General features: G+C 45.4%; 1 pseudogene; it reads left to right on the plus strand.

Moving 5' to 3' along the window:
• LOC134737843 (rootletin-like) overlaps window positions 1–17,438 on the plus strand; it is a 68,939-nt pseudogene that overhangs the window by 10,397 nt on the left and 41,104 nt on the right.

Below are 17,438 nucleotides of genomic sequence, written 5' to 3' on the forward strand. Positions count from 1 at the left end.
AGATCATTTGAGGTCAGGAGTTCAAGACCAGTCTGGCCAACATGGTGAAATCCCATCTCTACTAAAAATACAAAACTTAACTGGGTGTGGTGGCGCACGCCTATAATCCCAGCTACTCGGGAGGCTAAGGCAGGAAAATCACTTGAACCCGGGAGGTGGAGGTTGCAGTGAGCCCAGATCATACCACTGCACTCCAGCCTGGGCGACAGAGCAAGACTCCATCTAAAAAAAAAAAAAAAAAAAAGTCAAGGAAGTAAAAGGTGGAGGAAATAAAAGACAGTGTTTTCTAGTAGAGTATGGGCTTTGGACTCAGGCATTCCTGGGTTAAAATCCCAGTTTTCCCATTTACCAGCTGTGTGACCCTGAGCATGTTCCTTACCCTCTCTGAGCCTCCAGGCCACCTCCTCTAGGAAGCCTTCTCTGGCTCCTCAATTCAGTTAGGTCCCCACCCTGCATCCCCCAATCCCTCCTGGCATATCACCTGATTCTTTGCAGCACTTAATGAAATTGTTATTAAGTAATTGTGTTTAATGTTGTCCTGTTTCTCCACTCCTCCAGTCCAGGAAACTTGGGACTTTTGCTGTATTAGAGTCTGTGTAGTGCCTGGCACATCTTAAGCACTCAGCCATTTCTTATGAAATAAATTAAAATGTAAAGGAATGGAGGGATGCAGGCCAGACACTGTACTAGGGACAGAAAGGGATCAGAAAGTAATAAGCATCATTCCTGTGGTCGAGGAAGTCCCAGGCTGGAGGGGGAAATAAGATGCATGCGAGGAAGACTGTCCTAATTGCGCTAATGGGGGATGAACACTAATGGAGGCAAACACTAGGGGGAAAAGCACCAAAAGATCCAAAGATGAGTGAGACCTAGTCCCTGAAGAGCTGAGATGCCTTTCCTTTGTATTATGTGTTACGATTTACAAAGCACTTAGCTTACATGAAATAGGTGGGTATACACTTACTCTGCAGAGGTGGGAAAACTGCTGCTGAGAAGAGTTCAATGACTTGCCCAAAGCCACCCAGCCAATAATGGCTGCCTGAGTGCATAGCTTATTTGCTTTGGAATACAGCCCATTTCCTCCCAGACTTGGGCTTTGGTGTTGCACATGTCTTGGTTTAGATCCTACTAGATGTGTGACCAGTAAGTGACTTTCCCTGTCTGAGCCTTATTTTCCCAGTCTGCAAGATAGCAATAATGACCCCCTATAACCTTTAAGAGATAGTATATGCAATATACTAGCAATAATGACCCCTATAACCTTTAAGAGGTAGTATATGTAAAGTACCCAGCATGATTCTTGGTTCAGAATAAAGGATCTATAAATGTTTGTGGAATGAATGAATGAATGAATGAATGAATGAATGAAATGCATGTAGTAATGGTTGCCCTGAAACATGAGGGAGCAAAGGAATAGAGGGAACTTAAAATCATGCCATTTTGGGGATGATAGGAGAATTGAGGGCTATTTTATTCCTTCCTATTCTGACTTTCTATGATTCTTGGCGGACTTTGCACTGGCCTCAATCATACTGGGTAATCATTTATTGTTTGCAAACCAGCAAAAGTGAGCCAACTCCAGCTTCGTTAGCTTTCTTTTTATGTATATCTTTATTGCCTTTTTTTCTGATGGCACAGTAATACTGCTACTTGTAAAAAATTAAGTTGCAGAAAGATATAATGAGTGAAAATGAAAGTGCAAGTTTAGACATGGTAGACACAAGGTGCTGACATATTGTGATTCTTTGGAAGGTGTGGAAGGGGCATAGGACAGTGTGATGGTGAATTTTATGTGTCAATTTGACTGGGCTAAGGGATGCCCAGATAGCTGGTAAAACATTATCTCTGAGTATTTCCAGGAGATATTAATATTTGAATTGGTAGATTGAGTAGAGAAAATTGCCTCCACCAATGTGGGTGGGCATGATCCAATTCACTGAGGGCCCAACAGAACAAAAAAGAGGAGGAAGGAAAATTTGCTCTCTCTCATTGAGCTGGAACATCCATCTTCTCCTCCCCTTGGACATTGGAGCTCCTGGTTCTCAGATCCTTGGACTCTGAGACTTACACCAGCACTTCTCTGCCCACAAACCCCCATTCTTAGCACCACCATCTTTTCTGGTTCTCCAGCTTGCAAAAGGCAAATTGTGGGACTTCTCTGCTTCCATAATCTTGTGAGCCAATTCTCATAATAAGTAAATTATATATATATATACTCCTATCGGTTCTGTTTCTCTGGAGAACTCTGACTAATACAGACAGGGACAAAAAAGAAATTCTCCCTGCTTAAAAGTCTTGTCCTGGCCTTGTCATGATTCCTGAGACTTCTATTAGGTGTCTTACTTTTGGCTTGTAGCATTGAAAGTTCAAATGCAACCAAGGGCTAGGGTCAGGGGAGAAAGCGAAAATTGTCTCGGCGTGGGCTTTCTTGGATCCCCACGAAGGAGGAGATGGGATCTGTGGAACTTTCTATTGCAGTATGCACAGATGGCTCAGGTGCCCACTGCTGGTATACCTTGTAGCTGTGTTTTTACCCCCTTTCCCCTCCATAGCAAAGTCTTTTTTGAAAGTTCTCACTATATGCACACACAGAACAGCAAAGCAGGCTGGGCACAGTGTCTCACACCTGTAATCCCAGCACTTTGGGAGGCCAAGGCAGGTGGATGGCTTGAGCTCAGGAGATGGAGACCAGCCTGGGCAGCATGGTGAAACCCCGTCTCTACCAAAAATACAAAAAAAATTAGCTGGGCGTGTTGGCAGGCACCTGTTATCCCAGCTACTCAGGAGGCTGAGGTAGGAGGATTACTCGAGCCTGGGAAGTGGAGTTGTAGTGACCCGAGATCATGCCACTGCACTTTAGCCTAGATGACAAAGTGAGACTCTATCTCAAAAAAAAAAAAAAGAAAAAAAAGAAAAAACAAAAACAAAATGAAACTCAGCAAAGCAAAAACAAAGAAAAAAACTGAAGGTTCTCTATTTAGCTCTTTTTTATTTATTTATTTTTTAGAGACAGTGTCTTTCTCTGTCACTCAGGCTGGAGTGCAGTGCAGAGATCATAGCTCACTGCAGCCTCCAACTCCTGGGCTCAAGCAATCCTCCCTCCTCAGCCTCCTGAGTAACTAGGACCACAGGTGTGAGCCACCATGCCTGGTGGTGGCTCACACCTATAATCCTAGCACTTTGGGAGGCTGAGGTGGGCGGATCATGAGGTCAGGAGTTCGAGACCAGCCTGACCAACATGGTGAAACCTTGTCTCTACTAAAAATACAAAAATTAGCCGGGCATGGTGTCGCAGGCCTGTAATCCCAGCTACTCAGCAGGCTGAGGCGGGAGAATTGCTTGAATGCGGGAGGCGGAGCCGAGATCGCACCACTGCACTCTAGCCTGAGCGACAGAGCGAGACTCTGTCTCAAAAAAAATTAAAATAAAAATAAATAAATAAGTAAAATTTTGGCTAGGCATGGTGGCTCACGCCTGCAATCCCAGCACTTTGGGAGGACAAAGCTAAAGGATCGCTTGAGCCTAGGCATTCGAGACCAGCCTGGACAACATGGTGAAACCCCGTCTCTACTAAAAATACAAAAATTACCCTGGTGTGGTGGGTCATTCCTGTAATCCCAGCTACTCGGGAGGCTGAAGCAGGAGAATCGCTTGAACTTGGGAGGCAAAGGTTGCAGTGAGCCCAGATCGTGCCACTGCACTCCAGCCTGAGCGACAGAGGGTGACCTCTGTCTAACATAATAATAATAATAATAATAATTTTTTTTTTGTAAAGACAGGGGTCTCACTATGTTGCCCAGGCTGGTCTCAAACTCCTGGTCTCAAGTAATCTTCCCACCTTGGCCACCCAAAGCACTGGGATTACAGGTGTGAGCCACTGCGCCTGGCCTATGTAGTTCTTTATAGTCTCCATATTTTTCTATGCATATACTAAGCATATATTACAAATTATAACTACAGGATCCTACTACACTTGTAATTCGGCAACTTACTCTTACTCTTTTCACTTAACAATGCCCAATAGGGAGCTTTTATTGTCCAATCTTACAAATCTATTCCTTTCCTTTTACTAATGGAGCTTCTTGAGGGCAGGGCTATTATTTAGCTCTACTTCCAGTCCAGTGTCCAGCATATGGGAGGTCTTGCTGGGAGGATGAGGACCTGTTCAAATAGTAACAGCAACCACTATATCCTGGCATGAACTAGGTGCCAGGCTCTGAACTCAGCTCTTTCACATGTTTAACCCTCACAGGCACTGTGTGAGAAAGGTAGTATTATTATTTCCATTTTGCAGATGAGAAACTGAGGTGCAGAGACCTAAAAGCCCAAGATTACATAACTAGTAAGTGGCAGAGCTGGGTTTTGAATCCTGATCTTTCCTGTGCCAAAGCTTTTGCTATGAATAAATCAATAAGTGGTTGCTGAGCTCATGGGTCCTGGGGAGAAAGTTCTTTCTTCAGAACCTCCCTTGTATGTCCTGGGTTCTTCCTTCTAAGGGTTTGTGGTACTTGGAATCAGCTTTAGCCCTTAGGAGCAACTCAGTAAAGGCCCTTACTTTGCCTCCAGCAATCTTACAGCCATGATTACTTTTCATGGGAAGTGGTGTTTTTGAATATTTTTTCTAAAAATAAGCTATAATTTATTAGGGGCCTTTGAGGACCGAGCCAGGCATTTCAGGACACCCATGTGCCTGCCTGCAGCATAGGAAATTAATCAGAACCCCAGAGTTCCTCCCCTCCTTCCACAGGCCAGTGCTCTAGAAATGCCCAGTGCCTCATTGCAGTTCTCCTAGAGGATTGCAGAGATGCCAAGGGCAGTTTAACACAGATCCACGTCTCTGTAAAGAAGGTGAGAGGAGAAAGGCACAAAGCAGAAATGGGTCAGCTCTGCTGCAAAGAACTCTCAGAGAGAACTCCAAGCTGACCCCAGCTTGCAGGCATGCTGAATGGCAGAGATGCCCTGGGGCATCATCAGATGTGACTCTGCTGAATCCATCTGGGGTCTGCAGACTGGAGTGCTGGTTTCCATTCCAATGGGAATGCTTTGCAGGGCCACTTTCAGCAAGCCTCTTCCTTTCTCAAGACCCTAAAGTCTTCCATATGAAATGATTAGGTGGATTGTCATGAGGTGCTGTGTGGTGTTAATAACTAGAAATAATACTGATGATAGTAATTATATATATAAAAAAATATATAAATCATACAGTAATTTTTTATATATATATATATATATATATTTTTTTTTTTTTTTTGAGACAGGGTCTCGATCTGTCACCAGGCTGGAGTGCAGTGGCATTATCATGGCTCATTGCAACCTCCACCTCCCAGGTTCAAGGGATCCTCCCACCACAGCCTCCTGAGTAGCTGAGACTGCACGGGCACCACCAGGCCCGGCTAATTTTTAGTATTTTTTGTAAAGACGGGGTTTTGCCATGTTGCCCAGGCTGGTCTCAAACTCCTGGACTCAAGTGATCCACCCCCGCCCCCCGGACTCAACTGATCCTCCCAAAGTGCTGGGATTGCAGGCATGAGCAACCGCGCCTGGTCAATATAATACTATTGAAAATAAGAATGACAGGGGCCTGGCGTAGTGGCTCACATCTGTAATCCTAGCACTTAAGGAGGCTGAGGTGAGTGGATCACCTGAGGTCAGGAGTTCGAGACCAGCGTGGCCAACATGGTGAAACACCGTCTCTACTAAAAATACAAAAATTGGCCAGGTGTGGTGGCAAGTGCTGGTAATCCCAGCTACTTGGGAGGCTGAGGCAGGAGAATCTCTTGAACCTGGAAGGCAGAGGTTGCAGTGAACTGAGATTGCGCCACTGCACTCCAGCCTGGGCGACAAGAGAGAAAATTCGTCTCAAAAAAAAAAAAAAAAAAGAAAGAAAATAAGAATGACAATCATATTGTTCATATTGTTTGTGGAACACTGTGCCTGATGTTTTCCATACAGTATCTTAGGTAATTTTAAAACAAACACCACAAGACTATATTATTATCCCCATTTTATAGATGAGAAGACAGGCTCAGAGACGGCTATTATGACCCCAGAACATATGATCCCAGGGTTTTCTGGCATCAAAGCTTGAGCTCCACAAACATGTGGGTTCTGACCTCCAGGAAGTGCTAAGAAACAAATGGGAGGTCGTTTCTTTATAAGTTATAGTGTTCATGCCCACGTGAGGGTTAAACACAATGTTATTGGTTATTCAGAACAGGGAGGATTGCTTTCTGGCTGGGAGAAGCTGGGAGGTGAGACAGCAGGGGAAGAGCTTGAGCAAAGGGTCAAATGTGGGAAAGCAGTGGGTGTGCTAAGAGAAGTTTGGATAAACTGTGTGTGTGTGTGTGTGTGTTTGTGTGTGTAAAGGTAGGAAGTGATCATACCAGGCCAGGGCTTTGGCCTTTATTCCATAGGCAATAAAGAGCTTACACAAGAGATATCTCAAGAGACCAACCATGCTGCTGTAGTCAGAGAGGAAGCAGCCCTCAGCCTATCTGTGTCCTGGCTTGTGAATGCTGCTGTGTGCCAGCGTGTGGGAGGGCATCCGCAGCGAGAGCAGTCTCTGGCTGTGTCCTGTACTATGCTGGGTGTGGGTCTTGGGCTGTCTTCGAAGCCCTCCTCCTGACTTCTCAGGGCACTAGGTGCCTTTTAGATAGTAGACTTAAAGGAAGTATGTCATAGAAGTATGGGAGGGGATTTTGAGATCATCTGGTTATTCCCCCTTCCCATTTTAAAGAAGATGAAAATCGGGAACATAGATGGGAAAGTACTTGTCTAGCATCACACAATGAATTAATAGCACAGTGTGGGACTGGAACCCATGCCTCCCGAGTCTGAGCTGAGTTCCTTCTCTGCATTTGCGGAGTAATAGAAATAGCATTTGTTGAGTGATTATTCCATATCAGGTTCTAGGCTAAGCACCTTTCCATTGATTATCTCATTTAATCCTCACAACCCTACTGAGAGTGCCCTGCTTTTTTTTTTTCTTTTGAGACAGGGTCTCACTCTGTCACCCACGTTGGAGTGCAGTGGCACGATCACGGCTTACTGCAGCCTCGATCTCCCCGGGCTCAAGCCATCCTCCTACTTTAGCCTACAGGCGCGCGCCACCACGCCCGGCTAATTTTTGTATTTTTTATAGAGATGGGGTTTCGCCATGTTGCCCAGGCTGGTCTCGAACTTCTGAGTTTAAGCCATGCGTCCGCCTCAGCCTCCCAAAGTGGGATTACGGACTTGAGCCACCACGCGGGCCGAAAGCGTCCCTCCTGAAATCGAGAAGTCTTGTCTTCCATTTCGATTTCCCAGGACGCCTAGCACAGGCCCTAGCTACGGAGGCAATAAAAATCTGGTGGAGTCTAAGTCCTGGGTAGCGAAAAAAAACAGGACGGAGGGGGCGGGGCCTGCAGACCAACCCCGCCCATCGCAAAGACCCCGCCTTTCAGAACGCTGACGTCACCATCCGGCCCCGCCCCTCATTGTCAGTCCCGCGGGGCCAGAGGAGGCTGTGGTCGCTGGCAGCTGAGCGCCGGAGCCGTCCGCGGGCGGGAGCGCGGTTCCGGGCCGCCGAGGTGAGGGTCTGTGAGGCGGCGGCGGGAGCGCGGCGCGGGGGGCTGGAACGGGCGCGGGAAGCGGAGGGCGGCGGGGTTGGGAGGCCGGTCCCGGGTGAGGTCGGGGCACCCGCGGCCACGGGGCAGAAGAAACCGCGGGCGCAGCCGAGGAGGAATGGGGGTGTGGAGTTGGGGAAGAGTTGGAATGGATTTTGGAGGGAGGGCTCAGGAGGGGACCTTTTGGGGCGAGACCCGGCACATGTTTGTGGAGTTGGAGGAAGAGACTGAGGAGATTTTTCCTCGGGAGGGGGAGGGAAGGTTCTGAGGAGACTTCTTGGTGGGAGCGAGACTGAGGAGAAATGTTTGGGGCAGAGACGCGGAGGAGACGTTTTCGAGGGGGCGGCGAAGAGTTTCGGGGGTACAGTTTGGGGTTGGGAGAGGGGGCGCGGGCCGGACTGGGGCGGGGGGCGACGAGGCGGCCGGGGAGGGGGCTGCGCGGGGCCCGGCGGGCACCGGAGGAAGGAAGTGATCAGACAGGAAGGGTCCGGGAGCTCCAGCAGGAGGAGGAGGAGGGCGGTTTGGGAGCGCGTCGGGCCGGCGTGCGGGGCCAGCTGCGGGCGCGGGGCGCCGGGCGCGGGCCGGGCGGGGAGGGGGTCCCGCGGCCGGCGCAGCTGTCGGCCGCGCCGGCCAGTGTCCCAGGCGCTCTGCTGCTCTGGCAGCCAGACCGCTGGGCCGGGAAGGAATTCGAGACATTCGCTTTGTTTATGTTGCCAGTAGACAGTCCTTAGGACTAATTAATGGTGGAATCTGCAGGGGGACGCCGGCGAGCGGGGCCGGGGCCTCCCCCCGCCCGCCGTGGTGAACTTTCCGCAGCGCGGGGCCCGCCTCCCAGCGCATCCCCAGCCCCTGCCCAGCGGCCCGGGCGGGGAAGGAGCCATGGCTTCCCGGAGCGCAGGAATGAAGTGCGGTTTCTGGGGCTGGCGGCCTCTGGCTGCGGAGCCTGCCTGCAGGGAAGCTGGCGACCCGGAGCGGCCGCGCTGGGGCTTCGGAGCCCGGTTTAGAGCTCTTGGAGGTGGCTGCGGTTTCTGTGCATAACCTTGGAGGAGCCTCAGCGAGCCGAGAAAGACATCTTGCTTTGGAGCATCTGTTTCTTCATCGCGTCAACCCCTTTCCTAACACTGCAGAGCTTGTTGTGGCTTGTTTCGGAAATGCCGAGGCTAGTGCTCACCCTTGCGGGTGGGAGAGGGGAAGAGAATAGGCACCCCCAAAACCCCTACAGTGTCATTTCCAGAAGACCTGAGACTGCCTGCAGCTCTACCGTAGCACCTTCACTGACTTGAATGACCTTGGGGGAAGGATTGCGCTGCCGAGCCCTTGGTGTCGTTGGAGAAGATACTCTCTGGACCTCGCTGCCTTTTGGGGATGTTTTGAGGGGTGGGGTTTGCTCAGGGTATTTCTTTTACAAACGGCTGCAGTTCTGGCCTAAGGAGCTGGACTGGTGTCAGAGCCTGGAGAATTCAGATCACCTAATAAGATTTGACTACCTCAAATTAGGGAGGGAGGGGTTTGGATTTTAGGAGGACATTTCTTTTTGGGGAATCTGGACGGTATGTTCCAGATTGTCTTCTGTCACTTTGTTTGCAACTTTGGTAGTAGTCATGTGGTTAAATTGAATTACCCCCATAGAAAATTCTACTTTTGTCAGAAATAATTGTTTTACTCAGAATTCCCCTGGGGGCAGATTAAGGTTTTGCTCAATTTACTCTTAGAAGAATTTACTCCTAGAAGAATTTTCCAGGTTTCTAAAATTAAATCACTTTTCTAAACATAGTAACTGAAGTTTGAAAAGCTGGAAATAGTGAGCTGGGAAGGGAATGGGTTGGAGTATGAAGAAGGCAGCAAACACAGGTTCATCGTTGACCAGTGATTAATAATGCGAATTGTTAATTAGCCTTCCTTGATTATGAGGTGTTTTCTTAATCTTAAATAATTTAAGACCAAGAAAAGGAACTAATGTTGAGTTGCCTATTCTGTGCCCAGTTATTATGCTAGGTGGTATAGATCTTAGGCAGTCTTCCCAATAATTTTGTGAGGTGGTAGTTAGCATCCCTTTGTTTTTTTTTGAGACAGAGTGCTCTGTTTTTTTTTGAGACAGAGGCTGTAGTGCAGTGGTGAGTTTGGCTCACTGCAACCTCCGCCTCTCATGTTCAAGCTATTCTCCTGCCTCAGCCTCCCGAGTAGCTGGGATTACAGGTGTGTGCCACCATGCCCGGTTAATTTTTGTATTTTTAGTGGAGATGGGGTTTCACCATGTTGGCCAGGTTGGTTTCGAACTCCTGACCTCAAGTGATTTGCCTGCCTCGGCCTCCCAAAGTGCTGGGATTACAGGCGTGAGCCACTGTGCCCGGCCTAACCCATCTTTTACAAGAAAAATTTCACAAAACAACAAACAATATGGAAAGTCTTTATTTTGGAAAATCCCAGTTTATTCAAACCAAGGTGAACTAAGTATAAAAAGATGAGTGGATATAAATAACCATATTAAATACTGTGCCTTCAGGGGTACTCTGGAAGCAAATATAATAGAAGTATGAGTTTAAATGTTTAAATTAGACAATTTCCGTTGTTTTTCATTACTTTTCAGTATCATTTTACTGCTTTTACACAGATCTGGTATGATATTTCACATTTCCAATTCTGTTACTATGTAGTTTCATAGTCATCTCTGGGGCAACTGTAAGGTATTATGACTGCCTTTTTTTTTTTTTAAAGAAACAGGTTCTCATTCTGTTGCCCAGGCTGGAGTGCGGTGGCTCAGTAATAGCTCACTACAGCTTTGAACTCCTGGGCTCAAGCAATCCTCCTGCCTCAGCCTCCTGAGTAGCTAGGGCTACTAGTGCATGCCAGCATGCCTGGCTAATTAAATTTTTTTTTTTTTTGTAGGGACAAGATTTATTTATTATTTTTGTTTTGTTTTGTTTTGAGATGGAGTCTCGCTCTGTGGCTCATGCTGGAGTGCAGTGGTGCGATCTCGGCTCACTGCAACCTCCGCCTCCTGGGTTCAAGCTATTCTCCTGCCTCAGCCTCCTGAGTATCTGGGATTACAGGCTCTCACCACCACGCTGGGCTAATTTTTGTATTTTTAGTAGAGATGAGGTTTCACTATGTTGTCCAGGCTGGTCTTGAACTCCTGACCTCAGGTGATCTGCCTGCTTTGGCTTCCCAAAGTGCTGGGATTATAGGCATGAGCCACCGTGCCCGGCGAGACAGGTCTTGTTATGTTACCCAGGCTGATCTTGAACTCCTGGCCTCAAATGATCCTCCTGCCTCAGCCTCCCAAAGTGCTGGGATTATAGGTGGGCACCACTGTGCCTGGCCTGGGACTGCTTTTTTAAAACAAACATCAGAACTCTCCAAATGGGAAGTTATTATTTTTTTATCGAGACAGGGTCTCACTCTGTTACCCAGGCTGGACTCCAGTGGCATGATCACAGCTCACTGCAGCCTTGAACTCCCGGGCTCTAGCAATCCTCTCACTTTAGCCTCCCTAGTAGCTAGGACTATAGGCACACACTACCACATCTACTAATTCTTGTATCTTTTGTTAGAAATGGGATTTTGGCATGTTGCCAGGCTGGTGTGCAACTCCTGGGCTCAAGTGATCCTCATACCTCGGCCTTCCAAAGTGTTGGGATTACAGGCATGAGCCACTGCTCCCTGCCTTGGAAAGTTATGTATTTATTTTAGTGACATTTCCAGATTCTGAAATATTTGGTATATTTCTTTTGAATTTGTCTTTAGAGCATACTGCGTGTTCTTAATTCTGGTAAGTCTTCATTTTGCAGGTGCTTATATTTACCTTTTGGAGATAGGAAAGTCTGGTGAATGAAGTGAGTGGTCAGCATTGTTTTTGGTCACAAATGAAATGTTATTCTAAAAGGTGGAGACTAGGATTTTGTGTGTGTGTGAGGTTTGTCTTTGAGAATCCTATACATGGCACGTCAAAAAACTTTTGAGTCTTGGCCACGATTGGACTGGGATGCGCCCAGTCATCCCAATCATCCCAATCCGTGGAATCCATCCCAGTCATCCCAATCCGTGGAAGGTCTTACCTCCCAAGATGACGCCATTGAATAACAGCACTTGTTTTCAGTGCTGAACCCTCTATAAAACAAATCATGGTATGAATATAACCCATATTACGATTAAATTGGAATTCTCTTAATGAAAACATTAGGTTGTATTAATGTCACTGTGATTTTGTTTATAACGTTAATAAATTAATATTGTTAAATTTTGTCTAAGAAAGGAACATTTTTAATCTGCTGACAGGCAAATCTGTGTAGGAACAGATTCGAATTTAAGTATAATTAAAGGGCGAAATGTATTTTCATGGCCCACTTTCCAACGCTTTATTTTTTATTTTTATATTCTGAGACAGTCTCGCTCTGTTGCCCAGGCTGGAGTGCAGTGGCATGATCTCGGCTCACTGCAACTTCCGCCCCCTGGGTTCAAGTGATTCTCCTGCCTCAGCCTCCCGAGTAGCTGGGATTACAGGCTCATGCCACCATGCCTGGCTAATTTTTGTATTTTTAGTAGAGACAGGGTTTCACCATGTTGGCCAGGCTGGTCTCGAACTCCGACCTCAAGTGATTCGCCTGCCTTGGCCTCCCAAAGTGCTGGGATTACAGGTGTGAGCTACCGTGCCTGGCCGGCTTTATTTGCATAGGCTTTTACAGATGCTGAAGAACTCAAATAGAAAAATAGTATCATTTACCTTGGTCTGACAGCATTTTTTCTGTTTCTAAACATAAATCTCTGTTTTCATCTAGTTTCAAGTTAACTGGTAACGTTAAATGTTGAGATAGAGTTAATTTTTGGTTAAGTCCTGGAACAGCTTTATCAAAAATGTGCTGTTTTCCCAATTATCTGGGGGTATTTATCTGATTTAGGCCATTTTAGTGATTCACCAGTGAATGAGCAGCTCATTTAAGTGTTTATTTTTTTTTTAGATGGAGTTTCACTCTTGTTGCCCAGGCTGGAGTGAGTGCAATGGCACGATCTTGGCTCTTGGGTTCAAGTGATTCCCTCATCTCAGCCTTCCGAGTAGCTGGGATTACAGGCACCCGCCACCACGCCTGGCCCATTTAAGTTTATAATTCAGATTTTTCGAAGAATTCTTAGTCATTGAGGACTAATTATGAAACCGGTTGCTGACTTCTATGTGACAGCTACAGTACTTAAGTACTTTTTATGTGTTTATTTAATCTCTTTTCAGCAACCCATTAGGGTAGATATTAATACTATTATTATTCTCATTTTGCAGAGGAAAAAACTAAGTCCCTAAGATGTGAGATCGGTTTGCCCCAAGGTCAATGCCAAGCTAGGATTTTACCTTGAGTTTACTCTTGAATATTACATTGTTTTAACACATAATGATTTTATGAACTGTGCACTGCCCTCTAAGTAAATGAGGTCAACATTGTCTTATGTTTCCCAGGATCGAAAGAAAGCCATTTTTAGATCTTGATGGACTTAAAAGATTGATTAAATGGAAGACTTTACAGAAGTAATACAGAAGCTAGTTAAATATAGAAGATTCTTATAGAGATATTTACAAAATGTAGTTAGGGTGTGTAAACAAAGTAATGGTGCCTGGTAGATTTAAATCAGGAATATCAGTTTTTATGCTTCTTGCCACAGCTGTAATGGAGTGTAATATGATATATTCTTAGTGTAATTTGATAAAATTAGACATTTTCCAACATATGCGAAAATATTTTCTGTAGAAACTTGAGGACTTATGATTATGTTAGAATTTTGTTTTGAGACTAGATCCTAGGGCAGTTTTAAAGTGACTACCAGAATCTTAAAGAAATGTGATGGAAAAATAGATGGGAGGACAGTTAATGGAGCAGGGAGAAATAATATGGAAATAATAAGGTAACTTAGAGAGAAAAGGAAAATAAAGAAAAGAATTCCAGCACTTTGGGAGGCTGAGGCGGGCGGATCATGAGACCAGGAGATCGAGACCACCCTGACTAACACAGTGAAACCCTGTCTCTACTAAAAATACAAAAAAAAAATTAGCTGGGCGTGGTGGCAGGCGCCTGTAATCCCAGCTACTCGGCAGGCTGAGGCAGGAGAATGGCGTGAACCCGGGAGGCGGAGCTTGCAGTGAGCCGAGATCATGCCACTGCACTCCAGCCTAGGGGACAGAGCGAGACTCCGTCTCAAAAAAAAAAAAAGAAAAGAAGAAGAAGACAGGGTCTCGCTGTGTTCCCTAGGCTGGAATGCAGTACGTGATCATGACTCACTGCAGCCTTAATCTCCCAGCCTCAATCTCCCAGCCTCAAGTAGTCCTTCCACCTCAGTCTCCCCAAGTAGCTGGGACTACAGGCACAAGCCACCATGCCTGGTAATTAAAAAACTTTTTTTTTTTGTAGAGATGGGGGTCTGGCTTTGTTGCCCAGGCTGGTGTTGAACTCCTGGCCTCAAATGATCCTCCCACTGTGGCCTCCCAAAGTTCTGTGAGTTTTGTCAAATGTATACTGTCCAACAACCACCAACACAATCAAGATTTTGCACAGTTCCATCACCTCCTCAAAGTCCCTTCTGCTCTTTTGTAGTCTACCCCAATTCTTACCCTCGGGCAACCACTGCGTTGTTTTCTATTCCTATCATTTTGCCTTTTCCAGAATGTTCTGTATGTGGTAGTCTGTAGTCTGTAGCCTTTTAGTCTGGCTTATTTCACTTAGCATCATATTTTTGAGGTTCATCCACATTATTGCATATATCAGTAGCTCATTCCTTTACATTGCTGAGTAGTATTCCATTGTGTAGATGTATTATAGTTTGTTTATTGACCAGTTGAGGAGCATTTGGGTTGTGTGTGTGTGATAGAGTCTCACTCTGTTGCCCAGGCGGGGGCTGCAGCCTCGACCTCCCAGGCTCAAATGATTCTCCTATGTCAGCCTCCTGAGTAGCTGAGATGACTACAGGTGTGCACCACCATTCGTGGGTAATATTTTTTATTTCTAGTAGAGTCGAGACCTCACTATGTCACTCAGGCTGGTCTCAAACTCCCAAAGTGCCATGACTGGCTGAGACTCTGTCTTAAAAACAAAACAAAACAAAAACAGGTAAGAGAAAGGGCATCATCTCAGATTAAAGGGGTTTTTCATGTTGAATAATTTAGCCTTATGAAAAATTTACTATTCTTGGGTGAAAATACCATTGACTAAAATGACTGCCCTAGGAGGTCTGTTGTTATGCTAATAGTGTATGTTGAAATGACAGGTTACAGTTTACTGAGATGAGTTTAGGCTGAAGTGGTCTGTGAGGGCTTCATGCAGGCGGTTAGACTAGAGTTTTTCAGTGGTGGATGGATAGAGGTTGAAGAGGCAGAAAGGAAAGAGAAGGTTTTGTTTTTCTTTTACTTTTTAAATTTTTTTCTTTTGTATTTGAGAAAATTAAGGATGAGGGGATAGTTTTCTAGGCAAGAGCCAATCAAGGGCAAAGATAGAGATTAAACGTATTATTGATGGGAACTTCGAATACTTGTCTGATCTAGTGATAGAGTTTAGATTATGGACTAGGAAGGAGATAAGATTAGTGAAGTAATGCTCATTGAGATTATGAACAGTCTTAACAGTCATACCGAGAAATTTGGACCTGATCTTGCTAACATTTGGGAATCATTGAAGGTTTACAAGTTTGAGCAGTGACTTGATGAACTTGGAATTATGACATTAATCAAGAAGTGTTATATAGATTATCTGAAAGGGAGCCAGTTAAGGAATTTTTTTAAAGAAATAAAATTGTGCTGCAGGCCATGAATTTAGCAAGTGGAATGGGAAGAAAAAGGAATATATTGGAGAGATTTTGGAGAAGGAAGAGATGAGACTTAATAACGTAAAGAAGGAAAGAAAGTGAAGATAGCTCTTAAGCTTATGAAACTGGTAGAATTGGCCGGGAACGGTGGCCCACACTTGTAATTCTAGCACTTTGGGAAGTCGAGGCGGGTGGATCACCTGAGGCTAGGAGTTCAAGACCAGCCTGGCCAACATGGCAAAACCCTGTCTCTACTAAAAATACAAAAAGTAGCCGGGCATGGTCGTGGGCACCTGTAATCCCAGCTACTCGGTAGGCTGAAGCAGGAGAATTGCTTGAATCCAGGGGGCAGAGGTTGCAGTGAGCCCAGATTGTGTCACTCCACTCCAGTCTGGGCAAGAGCGAAACTCCATCTCAAAAAAATAAAGAAAGAAATGGGTAGAACTGAAGAACATTTGTGATATTAGTTAACTGAAGTTGGAAAGGGGGCAAGCCATAGCCTCTCTCTTTTGCCCTCAGATTCTCTGCTGACTGCATTATATCCATATGCTTTTTCAATTCCATTTATTTGTGAGATGTTGAGATTCTCTAAAATTGCCCCAGGATTAAGCTGGAAGTTAAAAGTTTAGTTTATTTTGGAAGTAATCATTTGGAAAAAAACACAGTACGTTTCAAACCGTGAAACACTGTATAAGTTCCTAGTTATGAAAATCATACCTTAATAGATGCTGTCATCCTTAGTTAGGTTAACTGTTAGGTAGAGAGGACTTTTTGGAAAACATTTGTTATTTTATGATTTGTTTAACATAATTTGCCCTGTGTGTATTAACAACAGTAACCAATAAATTGTGGTTCAGCTTGGATGGTTTAGTTTATAATGACATTAGTTAAAATAGTCTTCCATTTCTTTTCATTGCAACATGTGGAATATTTTATCTACCATTTCTTTTCTTTTTTTTTTTTTGGAGACTAAGTCTTGCTTTTTTGCCCAGGTTGGAGTGCAGTGGCGTGATCTTGGCTCACTGCAACCTCTGCCTCCTGGGTTCAAGCGATTCTCCTCCCTCAGCCTCCGGAGCAGCTGGGACTACAGGTGTGTGCTACCATGCCCAGCTAATTTCTGTATCTTTATTAGAGACGGGGTTTCACCGTATTGGCCAGGCTGGTCTTGAACTCCTGACCTTGTGATCCACCTGCCTTGGCCTCCCAAGTGCAGGGATTACAGGCGTGAGCCACTGCACCTGGCCATTATCTACCATTTCTTAAGCATCTACTGTGTAGTAGGTACTTGACTTATACTTTAATCTTTACAACTGCCTCATGAAATAGGTACTGTTATTCCTACTTTACAGGTGAGGAAATGGAAGCTCATAGAGATTTAAGAAATATCCCTGGGGGAACCAGGAGAGTTAGAATTCTAGATCAGTGACTTTAAAGTCCATGTTCTTTCTGCTCCTCTATCCTTGGATTACACATCATAAGAATAGGAATAAAGAGTGGGTCAGTTGAGCTAATTGATTAGATAGTAATTTGAATCAGTGAAGTGCTAACTAAATATTAACTGGTGTTATCTATCCTTTTCCATCCTGTCTGAGCATGCAGAGGGGGCTGAGAAGACCCAGTTATGGCTGGGTGCGGTGGCTCATGTCTGTAATCCTATCACTTTGGGAGGCCAAGGCAGGCGGATCACCTGAGATCAGGAGTTCAAGACCAGCCTGGCCAACATGGTGGAGCCCCATCTCTACAAAAATACAAAAATTAGCCAGGCATTACGGCAGGTGCCTGTAATCCCAGCCACTTGGGAGGTTGAGGTGGGAGAATCGCTTGAACCTGGGAGGCAGGGGATTGCAGTGAGCCGAGATCGCACCATTGTACTCCAGCCTGGGTGACAGAGTGAGACTCTGCCTAAACAAACAAACAAACAAATAACCCAGTTCTAAATAATAAAAATAGAAGACCCAGTTCTAGTCATGTGGCATTCATTTATCTTTTGGGGAATGTCCCTCCTATGCCTTTGTAGAACGCAACAAATCATTATTCAAAACAAATGTCCAATTCGAA

The sequence above is a fragment of the Pongo pygmaeus genome, chromosome 1, assembly GCF_028885625.2.
Source record: "Pongo pygmaeus isolate AG05252 chromosome 1, NHGRI_mPonPyg2-v2.0_pri, whole genome shotgun sequence".
Lineage (NCBI taxonomy): Eukaryota > Metazoa > Chordata > Mammalia > Primates > Hominidae > Pongo > Pongo pygmaeus.